At 42.5% G+C, this 15,044-nt stretch overlaps 1 long non-coding RNA gene across 1 annotated transcript in view; it reads right to left on the reverse strand.

The window, feature by feature from the left end:
• Positions 1-1,717: 1,717 nt before the first annotated feature.
• The window catches only part of LOC111254870 (uncharacterized), a 49,802-nt gene continuing 36,475 nt past the window's right edge, over positions 1,718-15,044 (reverse strand). Inside the window, exons 2-3 of the long non-coding RNA XR_015317098.1 lie at positions 2,973-3,038; positions 1,718-1,851 (exon numbers count right to left, since the gene is read on the reverse strand). This is a non-coding gene — a long non-coding RNA (uncharacterized LOC111254870). The remainder of the gene's footprint in view (positions 1,852-2,972; positions 3,039-15,044) is intronic.

The following is a 15,044-nucleotide window of genomic DNA, read 5'->3' on the forward strand; positions in this document are numbered from 1 at the left end:
TAGTCCCCCAAGAGAGTGCCTTCTCTAGCGTCTAGAAGACGGCGCTCGTTCACCGAACATTAGACGCTGCAACTCGTTGCAACTCACCCTTTTTGGCGTGACGGCGAACGTGACCGTGGTTTAGGGTTTGCAAAGTGTTCATCCACCGGCCGGCTTCCTCTTTGCCATTTCCTTACCATTTCTCGCGAACCTCACTCGCTCACTGTCTTCTTTTTCTCTTATACTTTCTTTCTCCTTCTCTCTGTCTCCCCACCAGGTAGCCGGCGGAAATCCCAACCGAACGAAGCGCGGCTTGGCAGCCGCTACCTTGGGGTGCTCGCCGCTCCCTCTGAAGCGGACGTGCCCGCACACGCACTCGTCTTGCTTTGCCCAACACCTGACAGCCAAAGAGAGAGAGAAAGGGAGGAAGCGGTATAGGACGAGCGACGATGGAAGATTGAAGAGCGAGACATCTGAAGTCTTCGCCTCTGGTCGAAGAGGCTCTGCCGGAGGCGGAAAAACGTAGAGTACGTACGGCCGCTCACGGCCTCTAGCCTGCCGCAGAGACCCTAATAGCTGCCGGCGCGTCAAGGGAAACTTGCTGCGGCCTCGTGCAGTAGCGACGGCTTCGTTCAGCAGTCGTAGTCGACGACTAGGACTCTAAGGAGAAAGATCTGGACGAAAGGAAAATAGGAAAAAAGTACAGCAACAGAGACGGCACGACAGCGGAAACCCAAGAGTGCCAAGAATGAAAGTGGAAAAAGGCCATAAGACAACGTAAAGGTGGCAAGGGTGGATAGGGGACAGGGGATTCGTGTGGAAGGACCGTCGACGGAATTGTGGAAGTCGTTAGTTGAGATAGACAGGAACTGCTGAGGCTGCCAGGAGACGCTGATGAGCTGAGCTAAGAACTTCGGAAACGACTTCAACAACGAACCGAACGCACGGCACGTCAACATTGGAATAGTTTCTCCTCATTCTCTTCACCCTGTCCTACTTTCGTCTATCTATTAGATTTAATGCAAACTTTTAATCCGGATTGTTGCGGTAATAATAATAATTGGTTGTGATGTTCAATTATTTTATAGATATTACGATGCTGATAGATCTTGCAAGCAGTAAAAAGCACTGATATAAGTACGGAGCGTGAAAAATGTTCGTTTCGGATGATTTTGGGCAAATGTTGCGTATTTAGCATATGGGATAATCGAAGGTATTTGGCCAGTCGGTCTAAGTGAGTTTGAGGCCCAAAGTAAACTGTAGTCACATATAGGACACATCTGTAACTCCTATCTCTAGTCTCTGTAGTTTGTTTTAGCTATTCATAGTCTATCAAGACGGTAAAAACTAAGAACTAAAATTACAGGGATCAACAGTGCACACGTGTTTGGTTTTCGATTTTTTTTTTACTACCGTGTGCCTTAACCCGTGACGCGTAATTTTAATCCATAGATAGTCGGTCGTTAGGATACTTTTTCGATAATACTCTTAATGATATAAATCCTCTAAGCTCCCTAGTGGATGGTCCTATTGACAACCTGGTTTACTAAGTTACTCCTTCAGGCCTCAGGCGTTCGGGGAGGGTATGCGCAGACTTCTGCCTCTGTGCAGGTTCCTAATTGCATTACGTTAATTGGGATCCATCCGTTGTTAGGTCCGCCACCTCTTCCTTACTAGCAAGTGTCTCCTGCTGAATTCAGTCCGTCGCTTTTTCCGTCCCCTTGGCTCCAACGTCCGGTCGTGATCTGCCGACTTAGCAATTCTTTCGAAGGCCAAATGTGAATGCGATTATTAGCGGATCTGTCACTCGCTTACGCCCGATCGAGAAACACCTCTTTGTGACATCGCAATGATGTATAAATAGTAAGTTGTCTGAAACAAAGCAAGCAAAAGTTTATATTTTACTTACTACTATTATACGTTTTCCATTTTCGAAAAACGTCATCGGCTTGCCGAATATCTCCTGGATGTCAATACCTTATTAATAATGCTAATGATAATGCTCGCCGTTAATATATACTAAATAGAATGTCACACAGGTCGCTAGCTAGAGATTTAACAGCTTCGAATTTTTTTTTATTTTTGATGTTTTTTCGTTAAAATTTCGTTGGGTTAATAATATATGTACACATATAATATATAATAAAAGTAAAAAATTTCCACCATTTTATCTTAGATACGCTCATGTAACTTCTAGGTTGTAAAAACCGTTACTTTACACATACGAAAATAGTACTCCCTCTGACGAAACTCGTTTTTCAATAAATTTGTCTCTTTAGATGCGCAGCAGTAGGTGGTACAGTTGCTGATATATAAACGCCTATGGCATAAGTACCATTAACAGCTCAAAAAATGTTCTCATCGGAACAGAAACTACACAATAATTTTAGCTTAAATGGCGCTAAGGCCGTAGTAAGTCCACGTGGGGTTGTATTGTTCGCTCCTTTTCTGCGGACTCCTTTTCGCGAGCGTCTGTGGCGCGAGCCAACAGATAGGGCTAAGCCCTCACACAAGACTGCGCAGCTAAAGAAGATGCTGCATATTTACAGTGCAATAGCATCATAATTAACATTAGACCATGAAACAACAGTTTGTGATGAGGAGGTGACCTCGGTTCTTTAATCCAAGTCCATGATATAATGGCAGCAATCTTGCAGACGCTCTTCACACCCCATTGTTTCGCCCGCTTCCGCGTCTTAACTCTGGCGCAAATATTTGAATAAAGTTATATATTTCTACGTCGTATGCCTATGCTAAGTGAGATGCAATTATACATGCCGCTTTCTCAGCTATCCTCCAACAATATTTTCATAAAGAACGAAGAACTCTGTCAAATCAGTTAGCATCTTATCAGTGTAACAAGTACTGCCGATTGTTAAGGTAAAACCTGTATAACATAATTTTTTTGCTTGGGAAAATGTCTAGTTGAAAAATAGGGAAAAAATTATGCTATGTAATTATGTATGTATCTGGAATTTTACGTCCGGCCTCACCGTTAGGACAGGGCACAGTCAGCTGGGTCACAGCACAGCAGCGGCTCATTACATTGCGGCTAGCTCCTGGAAGGCAGGCCATCAGAGAACGAATTTGGCCGGGAAAATCAATGCGGTTTACATTGTATAGAACACTGGCTTCGTTTGTACTGAAGTAAATAATTGCTAAGTAAATAAGTTAATAAAATAATGGTGATAGTCAATAATAATAATGTATCACTTTCGTTTGAGAAGATGACATGAAACAAAGCAATACGGCAATTCAAATGCAATCGATCTTGTCGCTACCTTTACAGTTTTATTTAATAGTCTTCCGAAACCGATTTTATACTGAACGAGGAACATGCCTGGAAGAATCCTATGCGGGCTTCACTAATTTTAATCAGAAGCGCTTCTTGATATAAAGGCAATTTTGGGAGCTTTCTCGAAAGGGTGGCTTGTAGGGATGTTTTTGTTAGAGGCAACAAACACATCAGGATAGTTACTGATTTGAAGTGTATAAGGTGATTTAGTCACTAGCGTGTAAAGCGATGAACTGTAGCAGTACTTATATATAAGTACTATATAATATATAACAGTGCTAAAGTAATCGATGATGTATATGAGCACTAGCTTCGTATTTATGATGAAACGAACCAAATTTTAACGTCTTTTACCATTATTATAACAGCCATTACACGCGAGCGCTATTAGTGCGAAAACTAGTTACTGATAAAAACGTTCCTAACAATAGCAAATAGAAAATACCACCAAATGGGACGCTCTTGCCTTGTCCTTTCTATTGTTTCTCATCCATATCCTTCTTGCCACCGAATTCCAACTCTAAAACCTATCTAGCCAAAATCGTCATTCCATCTACATGACTTTACCGATTGTGCCGGTGGTTGTAAAATATTCGTTCAGCCAATGAGCTTGCTGCCAACGGTTCCCCAACGTGGTACAACTATCCAGGTTTTGCCCCCACTTTTGCCCGGCATTTCTTTAGCTATCTACTCCCCTTTTCACTGTAGCTCTTGCGCCGCCCTCAGCTCCTCTCAGTACCCGGTACCGCCGATGGCGCGTGCTTCTTTTGCCGCCCAACCTATCAATTTCTTCGTTCTTTTTTCTCGCATTTTCTATCCCGCCATGCGCCGCGGCCCCCCTCTTTTTTAGCCGTCGCCTGCCCTTTATCGGACTATCTAGTACTTTCGTTCTGCCTATCTCGAGACTCGAGCCTTTTTTCTTGCCAGGGCCGGCAGGGGCCGGATATGTCTCCGGTCTTGGCCGTGCTTTGTACTCAGTCAGTTCTCTATTCGTTGTTCACTTATTGCTCGTATTCTTTTTCTTGGTCATTTTCTTGCACTTTTGGCTTACTTCGCTCGTTCTTATCCTCCCTCTTTCTTTCTTCCTGTCTTTTCGATCGCCGCCATTCGCGTTCTTATGTGGTCGCGTTTTTTGTTTGCGTATTTTTCCGGAGTAGCGGTTGCATCGTGAGGCAAAGCGTTAGACGTTCGCCGTACGCCATTGCCGCTGTTGTTTCTGCTGGCTTTCCTCCGCTAGCCGGCTGTCTGGTTGCTCCGCTCGATGCTGGTCGTCTCCCCGGGGGCTCACACGAAGGGGTGCTTCCTCTTCGCCGTCTTATTTCACTGCGCCTGCTCTAGAGTTCTCCTGCTCTTCCGTTTAGTCGGTCATCAAAATAATGGTGTCTCGGTACACTGCAGGGCGACAGGAAAATACATCGAACGCAGAGCAAAGAATGACGACGAGGGTTCCTTACAGACAGAGGCGACGGTACGTAAGAGACGGGGACATGCTGGAGCGACGGCGGCGGCGGCGACGGGCGCACAACTTCAGCGAACGCATGCTTTACATCCAAACGAAGGCTCACACCCAAGTAAAGGAGAGCGGGACGACAAGAAGGACGGACTACAGCAGTCCGCTCTCAACAGAATGACTTCTGAGATGAGAAGACCGGCAGAAAGGCTGTACCGGGCTACCGCCGACGCTCCCAGTGCAGGATAACCCGCTTCCTGTTTTTCCCAACCACGAAGATAGATGCGGCACTAGCAACGTTAGGGAAGAAGTAAAGGCCCGTTTTCATGGACGTATATACAGAGTGGATATCGAATCAGTTTTTTGGAGTTTATCCTGGAGCAGTGAGGCTTAATGGAAAGACACAATATGAAGACATAATTTGTCGGTAAGCTTAAGGCTGGCCCACTAAAATAGATTTCTTCAAGAGCTATAGTTGTCGAGGTCCAGAGACAAAATTCTCTTAGAATAAAGTGGACCTGATGCCCATTTTATTCGATCGTTCTTTTGATTTTAAATAAAAATATCCTCATTACTTTAGTATATTTACATACTTAGATTTATTTAGATGTTTTATATTCTTGGCCAATGTCCTATTCTTAACGTAGAACGCATAATACGATTGCATTCGGTAGTTCTTTTCATGCTGCACTACAGAGCAAAGATAACCGCCATCGAAACGTGTAGTCATTATTTATATGCCAAATAACTATGATACAATCAGCTCGATGAGATTTTTTTATGGGACCTTTGCTTAAGCATAAGCAGGTTTATACAAAGCATCACAGTCAAAACTGGCCTGAAATTTTAGATATGAGAAAATGTGTAAAAACTTACTATTGGTCTTGCTTAAACTAAAGCGATATTTCGAATGCCCTCGGAAAGTAAAACTATAACATATGCTTCGATATTTAAAACCGTAGTACAAAAATGTAACTATCACTGTAGATTTTTTTGTAAGTTGGCTGATAACTTGTTACGCAAAATTCCGCCCCCTCGTGGAAAATCAAGTGACTATTTACTACATATCTTCCTTCTTAATTTTATTCCTTCTTCGTTCTTGAATTAATTTCCTGTTATCTCCTATAGATATCCTTATAATTAGAGTTAATTACATATCGCAACCTATGACTGAAGAGAAGACAAATTAGAGTTAAACAATCTATACGTCAATATAAATTTAATGATTCATGTGTATTATTGTATTGGAAATTTTCTCAAAAAAGCAGAAAATAGGTGCTTTCAATTTAATAACTGAGAGGTATTTTTATTCTGACGTATGTATGCTTCCCTTATGAGAAGGACTTGGTCACCCATTGATTTTACGACTCCATTTTCCATCCAACGCGACATCTGTCTTCATCCTGTTACACGACATTGTACCTGAGTGCATTTCTTTACACTTACGAAAGCGCACTTACAAAAGCTGGCCATAAAAAAAGCACAATATTTTTTGAAGGGTAATTCTTGTTTTTCGCACGAATAAATGAAAACTCTTTATTTCTATTCGGGCATCTATTCAGGTTCACATTCGACAGCCACATAAGGCAATGACGCTTCGCTCAGCTCCGCAAGCTCCCTAACTATTGTCTCTTAGATCACAGCCTTCTGTATCTACAGTGTCTACCGAGAACAAGACATATGTGAGGCCGTATGCGGCCAGCTAGGCTGCCCATTGGCTTACTGCGCTTAGCTACTGTGCCAGCACTGAATTCTGTGTCTGCCCTTGAAGAAAAGTGTGGGTCACCGGGGAGCGATCCGTCTCTGTTAGCTTCTACAGAGCTGGTCGTACTGCCAGATCTCGCCCTTCCCGAGGCAAGCCAAGCGCTATGTGTGTGCATAGATGGAGGATGGTAGTGTTGGCAGAGACGACTAGAGTTAAGTAGAGGGAAGAATGGACGGGGACACCCATTACTCGTTTAGAAGGGAGCTCCAGGGTAAGCGTGACTCCCCAAGAAAAGTAGCACAAGAAATGGTAGGAACGGCGACGGCCGCTCTAGCAGCGGCTGTAACACCGGCATTGGACCAAGATGGAGACACTAGACCTAGACAGGCACAAAGAGAGGCAGGTTATTGCTTCCCGGAACGCCCGAGCTCCTGGCGGCCGACAGAAACAAAGACTCACGTGCATGCGATGCGAATACATCTGCTCAACTTCGAAGCCTCGAAGGCTAGGGGTTTCGCACGACGAGCTAGTATATTTAGCATATCGTAATATAATGTAACTATCGGCAAGAGAAGTACTGCAGCGAACTACGTGCTGCTTCTGGGTTCGCATGACTTCGCCACCATTTTCATAAAGGAAAGGGTTAAAATGATTTTGGTTAACAGAAGAAGCGTGATCAATGTAAACGGTTTTCCAAGAGTTGATTTTTCAGTACGGTACTGTCTTTTTGCCCATGAAAATAGCGACATTTTCGCCCAGAATAAACTTAAAAAATCAAGGGCTGAGAAAAATTAAATAAAACAACCTGAAGATGCAGAAACGTGCAACATCTGTGCAATGCATTAGTAATAGTTATTATATTAAAATCGTGTTAATCGAAAATTTTCGCCGGAAAAGCTCAAGCGTCCGAAAAATATTCCTACAAAAACTTCTGCTCCGACCGAAAATGAATCGTGTGGCTATAGATTATATGGAGTAGTAGATGTAGTATTTGTCCAAGCATCATGCATCAAAATAAATTAGAGGTGTTCTGAAGAGTGACCCGTTATGCAGAAGCTGATCCATCGTTTCAATGTATTAGTTATGTAATAGTGTGCATTTGAAGCTCTAAACTGTCGACGGGTTTGTGGTTATCAATTCCGTAGGATCAAATGAGTCACTGTGGGGGTGCATATTCACAGTATAACACTAAAAGGAGTCCGCATTTGCAAAAAATCAAGTAGACTATCATATACGGGCTGCATAACGACTTCCCATCGAATAATTTATTCTTCATGCCACTACACTTATAAACAGTCCTAAGTAGATACATCGCACGCTGCTCTCCACCCGCTAAAGCGAAAGCTGCGATCGAACGACTGAAGCATAGAATGGATAACAAAAACTGACGATCACGATGAAATACTTTTCTTCTTTAATGGAGAGAACAACCTCGAACAGTTTCTTCTTCCTAAATTGTAACCGTGGTTTATTTATTTAAGATCTACACAATCATATAAGCAAAAGTACGCTTTTAAATATGCTACTTTATCTATTTCACTAGTGTCACATAGCTGTTACACAGCCTATCCGATAAATCTTCGCTACCTATGCGGTCTCCTCCGTCGAACACTTTGCTTATCCTTTCGTCTGCTACAACGGCTTATCGCTAGTGTACCGCTAATGCGCAAGGACACACCGGATGACGTCGCTTTTGTAGGAACTCCCTCGCTCTCTTTTTCTCCCTTTGGTCTCTTGTTGTTTATGTTTGCAGCACTATGTTGTGTCGTTCCAGAAGCCTACGACTACAAGCCCAACTCAGGGATGGTTGCTTTCCGTTCGATGGTCTCTAGGGACGAGCTGGAGAAGGCGGAGAAGAGGTAGCAGCAGCAAACTTGTCTGATCAGTACGTTCTAGCCCCACATCTCTGTCCTACGTCGTTGCACTTGTTGGGCTGTCCCGAAACACCGCGAAGCTAAAGTCTGATTCCATCCAATCTATCCGTTCTCCAGATTCGACGGCGTCACATTGCTTCTTGCTGGTGTGTTTGTGGCTTGGAATCCGCACAAAGCTGCAGACGACCCTCTTCGGTGGTTCTGAGTTCATCGGTGGGTTTATCCCATTGGGTTACCTCTTCTTTCGTGGTTGTGCTACGTTCGTTGGTAGGTGTATTTAGTCGCTTGCTTGTCCCCTGAGTCTCGTATTACTCCCCCACGGCAGTCCTTCATTTACTCAGTATTACTAGAAGCGGATGTAAAAAAGCAAGAGCAAAACCGTGTTCTGATTTGGCTGAAGCGCAAGGTTGTTTCTGCTTCAATAGAAAGAGAGAAGCGGCACTAACGACGCTGGGGCGGATAGAAAAAGCGGCTAGGAAGATATCTAGGTTTCTCACGGAAGGTAGAGAGATCGAGACCGTAGTATTGGGGGCAGATCATTCCCTTACAGTCTTCACAGATGTATGGGAATAAAAGTGCGCAAGAAAGACTAGTTTCGAGCTTCGACAACGTCGAAACATTTCCGTGTGTGGCTAACCAGTAGTTTTGGTTGCCACTCAGTAAAAAGCGATCTGGACAACAACTTACAAAAGACCCATATATACAGAATGGTGTAGAAGTCTCTTGACAGTTCGAAGGTCCTTACCGAACTTTTTTGTACTCTTCGTTTTGATACATACTCTTGCTATTTTAGCAGTCATGAAATAAAGGCTCTTAAACAGCCAAGCAGCTTTTTTCAGACTACGACAAGGCCTTTTTCCTACTTTTTCTGTGTACATGTGCAATAGAAGAACGTGCTTTTCTTTTCATGTTAACAAATCAGATCTCCCGTTTTAACTTCCAGATTAATCCAGATCTGATTTGCACGAATAACATAAGCAAATAAAATGATACCTCGAAAAGAAGTAATCAGTTTTTTTTTCATTCAAACTCTCAGCGTCCTGCGATCAAACTGGATGGGATTACAGCATTGTGTACGTATTCTAGAAGAAGTTAGTGGAAGTGTATCTGATGTTTATGAGGATTTTGCGAGAACTTGCTTAGAATCCTGTTGACATTGATCAGCCGATCATTGATCTAACAAAACTTTCCGTTGATTTAATAATGCAGACGTTACTTTCACATAACCGCTTATAAAATGGACATGAATATTAAACATATCTAAGTAAATATATATATATATATATATATATATATATATATATATATGAACATTTTATTCACCGATAATAGTCATGAATTATACAGTTTACTATTCTCGTGGCAAAGCCTTTACTATAACACCTACCGAAGTACATGTATGCCTACGCAAACCAGTTCCGTAAACGCAGGTAACATTCGCATCAATCTGTCTGAGAAGAGACCTTATAATAGTTACTACGGCCTAGAAAGGGCCACGAAAAATCTTATAGCGTCAAAAAACACGATGTCACCAGGGATGTACAGCGTTAGTCACGTCTATGACAAAACCTTTTGTGTGTTGAGGTTCACATGTATTAAGCCGTCACAAGGGAATCTGGCGGATTTTGAACTTCGCACTGTTAGCAGACGCAATAGCTGACAAGGACTCCAGTCTTCTAGAAACTGGTCATTTAAAATTGATTAGGTTTACTTCAGGAGAAATGGGTTCAGAAGAAAAACGTTCCTTAGTCTTGTAGTGTGAGTAGGACCTGTATTTTATCTACAGAACCTATTTTCTTCTCTCCTTCGGCAAGCTTCACCTGTTTCGTATGGGATCATTAATCGTCGGCATCAATAGATTCGCCCATTTATATGCTTCAACTCGCCACCAGAATACCTTCCAGTTATACCCGCTAGCCAAATAAACTTATTTAATAGTAGACAAAAAACCGGACTGCCATCCGTTAGTAGTGAGTTTTACGTTATTGGTAGTCAACTCTTTGGCGGTCAATGTCATTCTTAGGCAGCAGCGCTGCGGAAATTTACCGAAGACTTATTAATGACATTAGAAAAAGGGACCTTAAGCGAAACTTCTGTATGCGAGCGGTACAAATCTTTTAAAAGAAGGAGAAACGAGATCTGGTGGTTATGTCGGCACCTGGAGGACAAGAAGACATTGCCGTGTTCATGAAAGCAATGCCTAGCGTCGAAAAGCTTTGTCGGCCAAAGCTGCTATTCCTCATGTGACTTATTATAGAACTATAACTTAAATACTGAAAATATGGAAACTGAATGAAAAACGGATCCCCGTAAATTGATTCGACGTCAGTTGGACATGCGTGTGATGTATTCCATGCGGAACTTTGATCAATAGAGAAACCGCCTGGAGCATACGGTCGCCATAAACGCAATTTCTACCGTCGGAAAAGACTTAGTCGTAGGACAATCGTATCGTTCTGGAGAGAAATTTAGTTCGACGGCAGTATCGAGTAGGTTTGGACATACAGTGATGATAATGCTTGCAATGGACATCAGGGGCATCTGGTCCTATGCTTACTCGCTGACAATGAACTTACATTAGGCCTCGTGACCATGCGTCAAGAACTTCTCGCATTGAGCAAAAGAATACGTTGGTTTTAACCCATTCATTCCTTTAATCGAGGTCCGTGTGGTTGCGGGTCTTGCTATGGCCTAAAAAAAGCAACTAGCGAGCATATACCACTATCGATTTACTCCGAGAAGCCATAAATAGAGACACACATCTACGGCCTCCTTAAGGAAGCCGTAGATAATATTTTTGCCCTTATTCGCGTTTCGTGAGGGCAAGGCGAGTTATGGGTATACAACTATCCATAAGCTACCGTAACGTTGGGACGAGGAGAGTACTTGTAACACATTAAAAGATCGCTATTAGAATTTAACTGGTCGAAAAGTTATTCAATTCCAAAGTCCGCCGATTTGGCTTGTAACAATTTGATATTATTACCACGATTAAGTAAGCGAAAAAACAAACAACACTGATTATTATCCTCAGGGAGGTACCTCAGGCGGGTCATCTTTTACCTATCTGGGTCTGACAATATACCTAACGATTTACTGACGACTCAAGAGTTCAAATTTGGCTCGAGTTTTAGAAAAAAAGTGAATTATTAATCAATTAGTTATGTGGCTCGTCAGATAGGCTTACCGTAGATTCGTTCTCTTTGCAATATAATTACAAGCGGTTAAACTACACTACTTTAAGCCACAACTACTAGGCCTTATTTCAACACTAGTTTGACCTTGTAGCATGCAGGGCTAACAAACGTTTCATAGAACTTCACTACTTGAAATCATATCTATTGTAGATGGCCGAAAATGGTCAAGCTCATAAAATAGTTGGCTTACATCAGTGAATTATTTCGATTATGATAAATGGACACTCGCTTTCAATCTAAATCGGAAGGAGTGGTTAGATTCGTGTAAAGGTAAGAACAGAGGACAGCTTTTACAGCGTGACCACCGAATATCTGCGCCAATACATAGGTCGTGTGGATTCTGCCAGTCCCTTCTGCCTGAGTCCGGAAGTAACATTGTAGTTTGGTATTGGCCGCGTGAGAAAGCGATCAAAGATGGATGGGCACATTGGACAACCGATGGGTAACACACGCATAGCCGGCAACGCTTCTTGTTAAATAGGACTTCGCATCCTATTTGGAGAAAGATTGATGGCCAAGGTGCTACCGCTACTATTAGCTTAACTCGCCACACGATCTTATAACCCTATAAAAGTGTGGATAAACAAGTTAATTCGCATACGCCTTTTGTCGTTCCTAGAGACCGTTGTAGCTAGACGCCATCTATATACATCTCCCATAAAAACAAATACTATTGGTATCTATGTATCCTCAACTACATTTTCGTTGTATTTTAAACTCAGTTACGTTTTTTCCTAATGTATTGGCGGCGTCTGCTCATTCGGTGTGGCCTGCTCTGTCAAGAAAAAAAAAGGTATGAAAACATGTAGGGTTACCGAAAGGTAAGCTCGAGTTGTCTCTCTCTTAGACGGAAAGCAATCACAGCTATTGGTTATCGTGCAGCAGACTTAGTAGCCGGCGAAGAAAGCTACTAACGGTAAGCACTTGATGTCTTCGGTACGCCACAGGCGATATAACATTGTTCTGGAAGATAGTTAAGTACATTTTAAACATCTTGCATACCGCTTTTTCATAGTTACCAATAGAACGGGCCGATAGAAAGATTGATATAAACGAAAAAAACGTTACATGAAGCCATAGAGATTTGGCCTTATTTCAACCCGCCGAACCCTTGAAGGCTAGATGGTAGCATAGCTACCATGAGGTGCTTCCAGATAGCTGGCTTCCAGAGAAAAAACGCTCAAAAGGACACAGTATGATCGTCTTATAGACACCTGTTATTTTAGTGAAAACACGATTTCCTATGAATGCACCATGACTAAGCTGTAGAATTCAGGCAAAAATACGGCGGTTTAGTTTTAAGGCAATATTTAGAATATATCTGGATAAGAAAACCTGGTTTATATATGGTATGTATACATGGTTAAGTATCAGAAATGTCTAACGTTTAGTGCGTCTTCTATGAAAGTTCCCGTTTGTAAATTAAATGAACTTTTTTTTAATTCGTATTACCCTTTTAGATATTATCAACATGCGACAAAGTAGCAACGCCTGGGCAAGAGGATCCAAATCCAATGTGTGCAATCGCACCTTTTCGTTTGCTGCACACTAAAAATAAATCAGCTGCTATTCGTTAAGTCGTGCGCGGCGTCCATCTAGTCGATATCCGTGCATCTAGATGCCCAGAGATGCAACTGGCCACATTTGATTTAGATATTGGGGAATAATACTGCATCACACTGCTGGCGCTTGTCGCAGCTCTCCTGGGAGTAAAGGACAATAGTAGTCTTACTGCGTTTGGCGAAAGAGGCTCGAAGCGACACGCGACCCTCACACGTCACCCAGAGAGGCGCACTTCAAATTGGCTTTGACAACATGTGCCTTTCTGACAGCTTCACATGCCACAGAGGCTTGCTTGCTTACTAGGTTACCCATTGCAAACATGTGAAAATTACTATACGATTGTATTGTGTGTAAAGCTTCGTACGCGAATAATAGCTCAGCTCAGAGCTCAGGTCCGCTCATTTCCAATCACAGGTTACTGACTGCAGATGCTCCGGGTACCTAATTGTATCTGCGTCTGGTAATCTTGTGGGAAAAGTGTGCTATATGGCATTAGGTGACTGTCAATATTGTTGTTCAATTGATAATTGGGACCTGTCAAATGATCTCAATTCGTTTTTAACTCAACGCAGGTAGTTTCTAGTATGCATGTCTATGAGCTGCAATTGTCCTCTTCTCAAATTTTTATAATCTTAGTTGTTCTGGAGCATTAAATTGCCGTATTGATATGGCTGGGACTCCCACTTTCAGACAATTACTTTAAGCCTGCGTGAAGCCTGGAGCTGACCCGTAGCACATTTTACAATTGGCCATATATTAATGTAAAAAAATATGACAACTATTGTTAATTGAGGAAGAATAAAAATATAAAATTTTGCATATGTAAGTCTATTATATGCCATATTCTATACAAATGTCCAATCTCTTTAATTTTAGAAGTTTGAGAGGGTAGTACGTGATAATTTCAATATCGGTTAGATTTTCATCAAAGAGAACCACAGTATCGGCTTTCGCTGAGACGATAATACGTTTGTCGTTATCGTTGATTCAGCAAATTCAACGCGATTGTTTTCCGAAAAGGAAAAACAAAAAAAAAAAACGTGATGATTGTAAGTCCTAAGTCAGTGACCTTATAAAAAAAAAAACAAGAATAATCATATAACGTTAGCCTGTGCAGGGATGAAACTGCCCAATGTTGGTTACTTTAACTTATTTAAGCAAAATCATGCTCGCATAATGTGTTCAAATGGGGGTATGAGCCTTCATGTGTCCCATAATGGTGTTTTATCTAAATATTTTACTCTGGTATGGTTGAAGCGTAGTAAATTAATTGAAATAAGTCTTTTATAGTATTGCATGATAACGGTACCCCGTAAAGAAATCTTTTATAGAAGGTTTAGAAGTAAGTTAAAAACTTGCAGAACTGTGTAACCCCGTAATATTGTAAGGAGTTGTGTCCACGTTCCTAACCGGTGTATATATTTTTTATACGAGCGCGTATGACGTGAAAGCAATCTGCCTAGGCGCCATTCTCAGATCGGCTTAGTTATTATACGGGTGGCGTATGATAAAGGCAACCCTCCGCCTCTTCCGGGCAGAGACGTCGAAGACGGGCGACGTAGGAGTCTCCGTAGGAGTTGGCTTCATTGCCTCGGTAAGAGAGGGTTCCTGAGTATAGCCGAGCGAAGCTGCGTCTGAAAAATCGCCTCTTCCGTCGGCAGCAGTTCCGAAAGTCGGTCGGTCGGCCGGCCGGCCAGCAGGCCGAGAGTTCGTCTCGTTTTCTTTCTCAACCTTCCACTTTGGCCTTCTCGGGTTTGCCTTGCTCAACATCTTTTGCCTTACGGTAACAGTCCATTCTCTCATGCCCCCCGGGATCAGATATGTGCATACAGCCACCGGACGGAGCTTTCAGCAGCAGAACGAAAATGCTTAGAAGCGCAGGGACTAAAGCTCGGGAGCAGTAGTAGTGGCAGAATGGAGAAACAGATTTATGGAGTAGCGACCTCTGCGGATGGGATCGAGAATCGCGAGGAAGACGGTG

Source organism: Varroa destructor, unplaced genomic scaffold, assembly GCF_002443255.2.
Source record: "Varroa destructor unplaced genomic scaffold, Vdes_3.0 BEIS01000007.1, whole genome shotgun sequence".
NCBI classification, from domain to species: Eukaryota; Metazoa; Arthropoda; class Arachnida; order Mesostigmata; family Varroidae; genus Varroa; species Varroa destructor.